Source organism: Sander vitreus, unplaced genomic scaffold (assembly GCF_031162955.1).
Source record: "Sander vitreus isolate 19-12246 unplaced genomic scaffold, sanVit1 ctg402_0, whole genome shotgun sequence".
In the NCBI taxonomy this organism is placed as follows: domain Eukaryota; kingdom Metazoa; phylum Chordata; class Actinopteri; order Perciformes; family Percidae; genus Sander; species Sander vitreus.
In genome coordinates, this window is record NW_027595527.1 from 50,001 (window position 1) to 62,500 (window position 12,500).

The following is a 12,500-nucleotide window of genomic DNA, read 5'->3' on the forward strand; positions in this document are numbered from 1 at the left end:
CAGTGGAGGTAGAGCCTGGTGGTCTGGTGAACCAGACCAGTGGAGGTAGAGCCTGGTGGTCAGGTGAACCAGATCAGTGGAGGTAGAGCCTGGTGGTCAGGTGAACCAGACCAGTGGAGGTAGAGCCTGGTGGTCAGATGAACCAGACCAGTGGAGGTAGAGCCTGGTGGTCTGGTGAACCAGATCAGTGGAGGTAGAGCCTGGTGGTCTGGTGAACCAGACCAGTGGAGGTAGAGCCTGGTGGTCAGGTGAACCAGATCAGTGGAGGTAGAGCCTGGTGGTCTGGTGAACCAGACCAGTGGAGGTAGAGCCTGGTGGTCAGGTGAACCAGATCAGTGGAGGTAGAGCCTGGTGGTCAGGTGAACCAGATCAGTGGAGGTAGAGCCTGGTGGTCAGGTGAACCAGATCAGTGGAGGTAGAGCCTGGTGGTCAGGTGAACCAGACCAGTGGAGAAGGAGCCTGGTGGTCAGGTGAACCAGACCAGTGGAGGTAGAGCCTGGTGGTCAGGTGAACCAGATCAGTGGAGGTAGAGCCTGGTGGTCAGGTGAACCAGACCAGTGGAGGTAGAGCCTGCGGTCAGGTGAACCAGACCAGTGGAGGTAGTAGTCTGGTGGTCAGGTGAACCAGACCAGTGGAGTGTAGAGCCTGGTGGTCAGGTGAACCAGATCAGTGGAGGTAGAGCCTGGTGGTCAGGTGGAGTAGATGTCAGGTGAACCAGACCAGTGGAGGTAGAGCCTGGTGGTCAGGTGAACCAGATCAGTGGAGGTAGAGCCTGGTGGTCAGGTGAACCAGATCAGTGGAGGTAGAGCCTGGTGGTCAGGTGAACCAGATCAGTGGAGGTAGAGCCTCGGTGGTCAGGTGAACCAGATCAGTGGAGGTAGAGCCCGGTGGTCAGGTGAACCAGACCAGTGGAGGTAGAGCTCGGTGGTCAGGTGAACCAGACCAGTGGAGGTAGAGCCCGGTGGTCAGGTGAACCAGATCAGTGGAGGTAGAGCCCGGTGGTCAGGTGAACCAGACCAGTGGAGGTAGAGCTGGTGGTCAGGTGAACCAGACCAGTGGAGGTAGAGCCCGTGGTCAGGTGAACCAGATCAGTGGAGGTAGAGCCCGGTGGTCAGGTGAACCAGATCAGTGGAGGTAGAGCCTGGTGGTCAGGTGAACCAGACCAGTGGAGGTAGAGCCTGGTGGTCAGGTGAACCAGACCAGTGGAGGTAGAGCCTGGTGGTCTGGTGAACCAGACCAGTGGAGGTAGAGCCTGGTGGTCAGGTGAACCAGATCAGTGGAGGTAGAGCCTGGTGGTCTGGTGAACCAGACCAGTGGAGGTAGAGCCTGGTGGTCAGGTGAACCAGATCAGTGGAGGTAGAGCCTGGTGGTCAGGTGAACCAGATCAGTGGAGGTAGAGCCTGGTGGTCAGGTGAACCAGATCAGTGGAGGTAGAGCCTGGTGGTCAGGTGAACCAGATCAGTGGAGGTAGAGCCCGGTGGTCAGGTGAACCAGATCAGTGGAGGTAGAGCCCGGTGGTCAGGTGAACCAGACCAGTGGAGGTAGAGCTCGGTGGTCTGGTGAACCAGATCAGTGGAGGTAGAGCCTGGTGGTCAGGTGAACCAGATCAGTGGAGGTAGAGCCTGGTGGTCAGGTGAACCAGATCAGTGGAGGTAGAGCCTGGTGGTCAGGTGAACCAGACCAGTGGAGGTAGAGCCTGGTGGTCAGGTGAACCAGATCAGTGGAGGTAGAGCCTGGTGGTCTGGTGAACCAGACCAGTGGAGGTAGAGCCTGGTGGTCAGGTGAACCAGATCAGTGGAGGTAGAGCCTGGTGGTCTGGTGAACCAGACCAGTGGAGGTAGAGCCTGGTGGTCTGGTGAACCAGACCAGTGGAGGTAGAGCCTGGTTGTCTGGTGATGAACCACTGACTCCTTCAATGTTTTCTACGTTTAAAGAACAGTCAGCTCCTCGTTCTGCACAAACTGCTAACCAGTCAGTAAGGAAATACTCACCATCCACAGCCTGAAACACTGAGAGAGAGAGTCTGTGTGTGAGTGAGAGTGTCTCTCAGTGTGTGTGTGTGTGTGTGTGTGTGTGTGTGTGTGTGTGTGTGTGTGTGTGTCTCTGTGTGTGTGTGTCTCTCTGTGTGTGTGTCTCTGTGTGTGTGTGTGTGTGTGTGTGTGTGTGTGTGTCTGTGTGTGTGTCTCTCTGTGTGTGTGTGTGTGTGTGTGTGTGTGTGTGTGTCTGTTTGTGTGTCTCTCTCTCTGTGTGTGTGTGTGTGTGTGTGTCTCTGTGTGTGTGTCTGTGTCTGTTCGTGTGTCTCTCTGTGTGTGTGTGTGTGTGTGTGTGTGTGTGTCTGTTGTTCACACTGACAGCAGAGAGAGCTACACGGTTCAGATTAGATTGAACTTGTTCCATTTATAAGAACATTAAATGGAGCCTGCAATCACTGGTCAATCGATGGCGCTGTGTGTGTGTGTGTGTGTGTGTGTGTGTGTGTGTGTGTGTGTGTGTGTGTGTGTGTGTGTGTGTGTGTGTGTTTGGCTGCAGTATTAAACCAGAAGATTTACAGCGGAGAACAGCGGCTGTATTGAGTTTTTTGTTGCCAGCTCAGACCTCCTGCTTTCTCTGAGTGAGAACACATGCAGAACTGCCATTTAAACAGCGTTGATTTTATCATGTTATAAAGCATTACAAAGCCTGCACATCCCGTGACAAACACACACATATACTGAACAACATTATAAACGCAACACGTCTTTTTTTGCCCCCATTTTTTATGAGCTGAACTCAAAGATCTAAGACTTTTTCTATGTACACAAAAGGCTCATTTCTCTCAAATATTGTTCATAAATGTGTCTAAATCTGGGTTAGTGAGCACCTCACAGGTATGGCATATGAGGCCGTACATTATCACGCTGCAACATTATCATGCTGTAACATGAGGCCGTACATTATCACGCTCGTAACATTATCACGCTGCAACATGAGGCCGTCAGCATTATCACGCTGTAACATTATCACGCTGACATGGCCGTACATTATCACGCTGTAACATTATCACGCTGTAACATTATCACGCTGTAACATTATCACGCTGCAACATGAGGCCGTACATTATCATGCTGTAACATGAGGCCGTACATTATCATGCTGTAACATGAGGCCGTACATTATCACGCTGTAACATGAGGCCGTACATTATCACGCTGCAACATTATCACACTGTAACATGAGGCCGCATTATCACGCTGTAACATTATCACGCTGCAACATGAGGCCGTACATTATCACGCTGTAACATTATCACGCTGTAACATGAGGCCGCACATTATCACGCTGTAACATTATCACGCTGTAACATGAGGCCGTGCATTATCACACTGTAACATTATCACGCTGCAACATGAGGCCGTACATTATCACGCTGTAACATTATCACGCTGCAACATGAGGCCAGTACATTATCACGCTGTAACATTATCACGCTGTAACATGAGGCCGTACATTATCACACTGTAACATTATCACACTGTAACATGAGGCCGTACATTATCACGCTGTAACATTATCACGCTGTAACATTATCACGCTGTAACATTATCACACTGTAACATGAGGCCGTACATTATCACGCTGTAACATTATCACGCTGTAACATTATCACGCTGTAACATGAGGCCGTACATTATCACGCTGTAACATTATCACACTGTAACATGAGGCCGTACATTATCACGCTGCAACATTATCATGCTGTAACATGAGGCCGTACATTATCACGCTGTAACATGAGGCCGTACATTATCACGCTGTAACATGAGGCCGTACATTATCACGCTGCAACATGAGGCCGTACATTATCACGCTGGTCGTGGATGAATGGCACAACAATGGGCCTCAGGATCTCCTCACGGTATCTCTGCATTCAAAATGCCATCAATAAAATGCACCTGTGTTCGTTGTCCATAACCTACGCCTGCCCATACCAGACATGGGGACTCGAGTCTGAGACTCGGACTCGGGGTTAAAAAATGACTTGTGAACATCTCTGGCCCATACCATAACCCCGCCGCCACCATGGGCCACTCGATCCACAACGTTGACATCAGCAAACCGCTCACCCTCACGACGCCATACACGCTGTCTGCCATCAGCCCTGTACCGTGAAAACCAGGATTCATCCAGACCCCATCGAATGTGAACAGTTGCCCACTCAAGTCGGTCACGACGACGAACTGCAGTCAGGTCGAGACCCCGATGAGGAGGACGAGCATGCAGATGAGCTTCCCTGAGAGGGTTTCTTACAGTTTGTACAGAAATGCAAACCGATTGTTGCAGCAGCTGTCCGGGTGGCTGGTCTCAGACCATCTTGGAGGTGAAGATGCTGGAGGTGGAGGTCCTGGGCTGGTGTGGTCTGCAGTTGTGAGGCCGGTTAGATGTACTGCCAAATTCTCTGAAAAGCCTTTGGAGACAGCTTATGGTAGAGAAATGAACATTGAAGGAAGGAGATGTGTTGCGTGTGAGGCAGATGGTGGTCACACCAGATACTGACTGGTTTTCGGACCCCCCCAATACAGTAAATCTGCACATTTTAGAGTGTCCAGCCTAAGTCACACCTGAGCATCATTCATCATTTATAATGTTTTCATAAATCAATCCTTTTACGTCTTGCATGGTTTTTTCCTGAAACATTACAGCCTTTGTGTTGCTGGAGCTGTTTGAATGTTGTCGCTGCGTTCCTCAGGCGCCCCGTCGGCCAATGAAACGCCCCGGTCTCTGGCTTTTAATTGATTAGCTCCAATAAGGGATGACCAGAGGGAATACACACACACACACACACACACACACACACACACACACACACACACACACATACACACACAGATGCCTCTGGTTTGTGTCTCTGTAGGTTCAGGGTACATTAATATTTCTAATAGCGCCGTTATCAGCTCACTGCCAGCTGTACACAGTAAACACAGACACACACAGGGAAGCTTCAAGGCAAATATAAACACACACAGACACACACACACACTGTCTGTTGTGTGTTAACTCCCACAATGCCTTTCCGTGTTTGAAGAGACCTGGAGGTCAAAAACACTTTTCTCTCTCTGTGTGTGTTGTTTACAGCGTTACACACACACACACACACACACACACACACACACACACACACACACACACACACACACACACACACACACACACACACACACACACACACACACACACACACACACACAGTAGGTAAACAGTAACAGGTAAACAGAGTTTAAAGGTTTAAAAGTCGGTTTTTGTTTGAAGTTTTAGTCTTTTTTGGCAGATAAATAATATAAAACTAAAGTGTGTGTGTGTGTCTGTGTGTGTGTCTGTGTATGTGTGTGTGTGTGTGTGTGTGTCGGTTAATTAGTGTGTTAAAGGGTTTATCAGCGTGTCGGCATGCAGGAGACTCAGCCAGCCTTTGAATGTGATGTTGTGTGTCTGTGTGTGTGTGTGTGTGTGTGTGTGTGTGTCTCTCTGTGTGTGTGTGTGTGTGTGTGTGTGTGTGTGTGTGTGTGTGTGTGTGTGTGTGTGTGTGTGTGCGTGTGTCTGTGTGTGTGTGTGTGTGTGTGTGTGTGTGTGTGTGTGTGTGTGTGTGTGTGTGTGTGTGTGTATGTCTGTGTATGTGTGTGTGTGTGTGTGTGTGTAAGTAAAGCCTCGTTCAGGGAGTTTGAACTCACAGAGCGACTGTGACTCGGATCCAGCCAATCAGAGGAGAGGTCACATTGACACGCTGGCTCCCTATTGGCTGGTAGTTTGACATTTAGTTAAATCCTCTGGTTGTGTCTCATCTGCTCAGATGATATCAGTCCCATGTCTGTGTGCACAGATAGATGTCGTTAGCTTAGCCTAGCTTAGCATAAAGACAATTAGCCTAGCCAGTGGAAGATTCTAGTCATACATCTGTAATAAATGTTTTGTTTTGGCAAAGAATGTCTAATAAGGGAAGAAGTAACTCTCTCGTTACTTCTGTCTTCTGACCTGGTTGCAGTTCCACCAGAGATCCATATAGGGGGCGCTCACAGGCCAGTGCAGAATGAATGGGCCTCTATGGAGCTGTACCCCTCAACATCCACTTTTCTCAGGATATCATTGTTGTCTAGTAATCTGAATGTTACATTTGAAAGGGGAGGCTAAGAAAATACACACTGCTGGGTGTTAGATTATTTAAAGAGGCTTTTTTGTTCTAAAAAGCCTTTTAAAATGTCAATGATGTCATACACATATACGGCCAGAGATGCTGCTTTACAGCAAGCTCTGAGTCAGGTTAGTCTCTCCCTGTTAATACAACACAGCTGACAGGTTAGACTCTCCCTGTTAATACAACACAGCTGACAGGTTAGACTCTGTTAATACAGCACAGCTGACAGGTTAGACTCCCTGTTAATACAACACAGCTGACAGGTTAGTCTCTCCCTGTTAATACAACACAGCTGACAGGTTAGACTCTCCCTGTTAATACAACACAGCTGACAGGTTAGACTCTCTCTGTTAATACTACACAGCTGACAGGTTAGACTCTCTCTGTTAATACAACACAGCTGACAGGTTAGACTCTCTCTGTTAATACAGCACAGCTGACAGGTTAGACTCTCTCTGTTAATACAACACAGCTGACAGGTTAGTCTCTCTGTTAATACAACACAGCTGACAGGTTAGTCTCTCTCTGTTAATACAACACAGCTGACAGGTTAGACTCTGTTAATACAACACAGCTGACAGGTTAGTCTCTCCCTGTTAATACAACACAGCTGACAGGTTAGACTCTCTGTTAATACAACACAGCTGACAGGTTAGACTCTCTCTGTTAATACTACACAGCTGACAGGTTAGTCTATCTCTGTTAATACAAAACAGCTGACAGGTTAGACTCTCTGTTAATACAACACAGCTGACAGGTTAGTCTCTCCCTGTTAATACAACACAGCTGACAGGTTAGACTCTCTGTTAATACAACACAGCTGACAGGTTAGACTCCCTCTGTTAATACAACACAGCTGACAGGTTAGTCTCTCTCTGTTAATACAACACAGCTGACAGGTTAGACTCTCTCTGTTAATACAACACAGCTGACAGGTTAGACTCTCCCTGTTAATACAACACAGCTGACAGGTTAGACTCTCTCTGTTAATACAACACAGCTGACAGGTTAGACTCTCTGTTAATACAACACAGCTGACAGGTTAGTCTCTCCCTGTTAATACAACACAGCTGACAGGTTAGTCTCTCTGTTAATACAACACAGCTGACAGGTTAGACTCTCTGTTAATACAACACAGCTGACAGGTTAGTCTCTCTGTTAATACTACACGGCTGATAGGTTAGTCTCTCTGTTAATACTACACAGCTGACAGGTTAGACTCTCCCTGTTAATACAACACAGCTGACAGGTTAGACTCTCTCTGTTAATACAACACAGCTGACAGGTTAGACTCTCTCTGTTAATACAACACAGCTGACAGGTTAGTCTCTCCCTGTTAATACAACACAGCTGACAGGTTAGACTCTCTGTTAATACAACACAGCTGACAGGTTAGACTCTCTGTTAATACAACACAGCTGACAGGTTAGTCTCTCCCTGTTAATACAACACGGCTGACAGGTTAGACTCCTCTGTTAATACACGTGCTAGAAATAGGTTTGCTAATGTTTTAAAGACCACGCTGAAATATTCACATTCTGGTTCTGCTTTGGATGCCGTGAGCGGGATCTCTGATCGTAATCAGTCCTTCACTGACCAATCAGCATTCATTAGCAGAATGCTAGCGTGTTATGGGCAACAACGACTCAACCTGTAAGAAATCAAAAGGACACAAGTACTCGTTCATTCAACTTTTGACCTATAATCCATGTTGAACCATTCATTAAGCATCTAGCTCCATATACTCCCATTCATTTAGCCATCTAGCTCCATAGACTCCCATTCATTAAGCCTCTAGCTCCATAGACTCCCATTCATTTAAGCCTCTAGCTCCATAGACTCCCATTCATTTAAGCATCTAGCTCCATAGACTCCCATTCATTTAGAATCTAGCTCCATAGACTCCCATTCATTTAGCCTCTAGCTCCATAGACTCCCATTCATTTAGCCTCTAGCTCCATAGACTCCCATTCATTTAGCATCTAGCTCCATAGACTCCCATTCATTTAGAATCTAGCTCCATAGACTCCCATTCATTTAGCCTCTAGCTCCATAGAGTCCCATTGATTTAGCCTCTAGCTCCATAGACTCCCATTCATTTAGCCTCTAGCTCCATAGACTCCCATTCATTTAGCATCTAGCTCCATAGACTCCCATTCATTTAGCATCTAGCTCCATAGACTCCCATTCATTTAGCCTCTAGCTCCATAGACTCCCATTCATTTAGCATCTAGCTCCATAGACTCCCATTCATTTAGCCTCTAGCTCCATAGACTCCCATTCATTTAGCATCTAGCTCCATAGACTCCCATTCATTTAGCATCTAGCTCCATAGACTCCCATTCATTTAGCCTCTAGCTCCATAGACTCCCATTCATTTAGCCTCTAGCTCCATAGACTCCCATTCATTTAGCATCTAGCTCCATAGACTCCCATTCATTTAGCATCTAGCTCCATAGACTTCATTAAACATCATATACATATATATATATATGTATATATATATGTATATATATATATATATATATATATATATATATGTATATGTCGAGCTGCTCCTTTAAACCTGTCTGATAGTTTGTGTTCAGATGATTTATCTTCCAGTCATATCCTGGAAATCACTGCAGGAAACACACACACACACACACACACACACACACACACACACAGCACACACAGACACACACATACACACACACACACACACACACACACACACACACACACACACACACACACACACACAGACACACACACACACACACACACACACATACACACACACACACACACACAGACACACACACACACACACACACACACACACACACACACAGATCAGCAGGAAGTGTGTGTGTGTCTTATTTGTGTAAATCTTCTCAATACGCTGCAGCTGCCTCTCCTCACGTTTCAATAAAACTCTGGTAATAGAATTACACCCCCCGCCATCTGTGTGTGTGTGTGTGTGTGTGTGTGTGTGTGTGTGTGTGTGAGCTGGGTCTGATGTGATTGGTTTAGAGATGGCAGGGGTCGTCTCTGATTGGCCAGCAGGTGACAGAGGGCGGGAGGTTAACGAGAGAGAGAAACACCGAGACACGGTGTTGATTATGTTTGTTTTTCTGCTTCCTGTGTCTTTGTGTCTCCTCGACGCTCGCTCTGCTCTGATTGGTTAGCCACTCATGACCTCATAATTAGCATCTTTTGCTGGCAGTTTCCAGAACACAAGTCCTCGCCATCCAATCTCCCAAAAATGAAAATTCCTCTCAAAAGAAATGTCCAGATCTCAAAAGGTTTAGACTCCATACTCCATTCACCATACCCCCCCATCATCACATACCCTTCACCATACCCCCACATCATCACATACCCTTCACCATACCCCCCCATCATCACATACCCTTCACCCTACCCCCCATCATCACATACCCTTCACCATACCCCCCCATCATCACATACCCTTCACCCTACCCCCCCATCATCACATACCCTTCACCATACCCCCACATCATCACATACCCTTCACCATACCCCCCCATCATCACATACCCTTCACCCTACCCCCCCATCATCACATACCCTTCACCATACCTAGAGATTAACATGGGGTACTTTCCATAAGATCATCTCTCAGTGCAAATCCAACCAGCTGTTAGACTAACTGAAAAATGTTAATCTCTAGGTATGGTGAAGGGTATGTGATGATGGGGGGTATGGTGAAGGGTATGTGATGATGGGGGGGTAGGGTGAAGGGTATGTGATGATGGGGGGGTATGGTGAAGGGTATGTGATGATGGGGGGGTATGGTGAAGGGTATGTGATGATGTGGGGGTATGGTGAAGGGTATGTGATGATGGGGGTGTATGGTGAAGGGTATGTGATGATGTGGGGGTATGGTGAAGGGTATGTGATGATGTGGGGGGTATGGTGAAGGGTATGTGATGATGGGGGGGTATGGTGAAGGGTATGTGATGATGTGGGGGGTATGATGAAGGGTATGTGATGATGGGGGGGTATGGTGAAGGGTATGTGATGATGGGGGGGTATGGTGAAGGGTATGTGATGATGGGGGGGATGGTGAAGGGTATGTGATGATGGGGGGGTATGGTGAAGGGTATGTGATGATGGGGGGGTATGGTGAAGGGTATGTGATGATGGGGGGGTATGGTGAAGGGTATGTGATGATGGGGGGGTATGGTGAAGGGTATGTGATGATGGGGGGGTATGGTGAAGGGTATGTGATGATGGGGGGTATTGGTCCCTGTCCCAATGTTTTCATCACCTTTTTGTTTATTTTTTTGTCACCTTTTCGTGGCTTTAGCTGCCAAATGAAAGAGATAATATACTAACATCTAATAATGTGTGATGAGATGTGAGCGCGGCTCATCCTGATGTTTCTCAGCCTGCAGAGATCTGAAACTCAAACACATCTGAAATCTAAACCAGAGCAGCTGAACTCAAACTCACACACACGTCCGTCTGTTTGTTCTAGAACATTCCTCGGTTGCTAAGGAAACAGCTGGCACACACACACACACAGAAACAAACACACACACACACACACACACACACACACACAGAAGCAAACACACACACACACACACACACACACACACACACACACACACACACACACACACACACACACAGAGACACACACACACACACACACACACACACACACACATATATACACACACACACACACACACGAACAAAGCGCGGCTCGGAAACAGGAAACAGGAAACAGGAAACAGACCTGAAACTGAAACAGGATGAAGTGACAACAAAATCTGAAAAAATAAGAGATGAGAACATGAATAAATGTTTAAATATAAAAAGCTTTGATGAAAAATAATTCCCCTAAAACATGAAGGATTTTTCCTACCACTACTTCCCCAACAGGACTCTTCCTGCTACAATATTACGTCTTAGAAAGGAAAACAGACGCAGTAATGAAACAATATAACAACATTCATGTGACTCATAACATCTGTGCAGAGTCACACATTCAGTCTGAGACTCAGAGGACGACCCCAACGTCCATCAGATCAAACAAACGTCCATCAGATCAAACAAACGTCCATCAGATCAAACAAACAAACGTCCATCAGATCAAACAAACGTCCATCAGATCAAACAAACGTCCATCAGATCAAACAAACAAACGTCCATCAGATCAAACAAACGTCCATCAGATCAAACAAACAAACGTTCATCAGATCAAACAAACAAACGTTCATCAGATCAAACAAACAAACGTCCATCAGATCAAACAAACGTCCATCAGATCAAACAGACAAACGTCCATCAGATCAAACAAACAAACGTCCATCAGATCAAACAAACGTTCATCAGATCAAACAAACGTCCATCAGATCAAACAAACGTCCATCAGATCAAATAAACGTCCATCAGATCAAAAAAACGTCCATCAGATCAAACAAACGTCCATCAGATCAAACAAACGTTCATCAGATCAAACAAACGTCCATCAGATCAAACAAATAAACGTCCATCAGATCAAACAAACGTCCATCAGATCAAACAAACGTTCATCAGATCAAACAAACAAACGTCAATCAGATCAAACAAACGTCCATCAGATCAAACAAACGTCCCATCAGATCAAACAAACGTCCCATCAGATCAAACAAACAAACGTCCCATCAGATCAAACAAACAAACGTCCATCAGATCAAACAAACGTCCATCAGATCAAACAAACGTCCCATCAGATCAAACAAACGTCCCATCAGATCAAACAAACAAACGTCCATCAGATCAAACAAACGTCCATCAGATCAAACAAACGTCCATCAGATCAAACAAAAAAACGTCCATCAGATCAAACAAACGTTCATCAGATCAAACAAACGTCCATCAGATCAAACAAACGTCCATCAGATCAAACAAACAAAAAAACGTCCATCAGATCAAAAAAACGTCCATCAGATCAAACAAACGTCCATCAGATCAAACAAACTTCCATCCGATCAAACAAACGTCCATCAGATCAAACAAACAAACGTTCATCAGATCAAACAAACAAACGTCCATCAGATCAAACAAACAAACGTCCATCAGATCAAACAAACAAACGTCCATCAGATCAAACAAACGTCCATCAGATCAAACAAACAAACGTTCATCAGATCAAACAAACAAACGTTCATCAGATCAAACAAACGTCCATCAGATCAAACAAACGTTCATCAGATCAAACAAACGTTCATCAGATCAAACAAACGTCCATCAGATCAAACAAACGTCCATTAGATCAAACAAACGTCCATTAGATCAAACAAACGTCCATCAGATCAAACAAAAAAACGTCCAT

The 12,500-nt window shown here is 46.0% G+C and overlaps 1 protein-coding gene across 1 annotated transcript in view; it reads left to right on the forward strand.

The window, feature by feature from the left end:
* The window catches only part of ptprma (protein tyrosine phosphatase receptor type Ma), a gene marked incomplete at its 3' end in the record, with an annotated part of 58,097 nt that overhangs the window by 37,474 nt on the left and 8,123 nt on the right, over nt 1-12,500 (forward strand). The window lies entirely within an intron of this gene.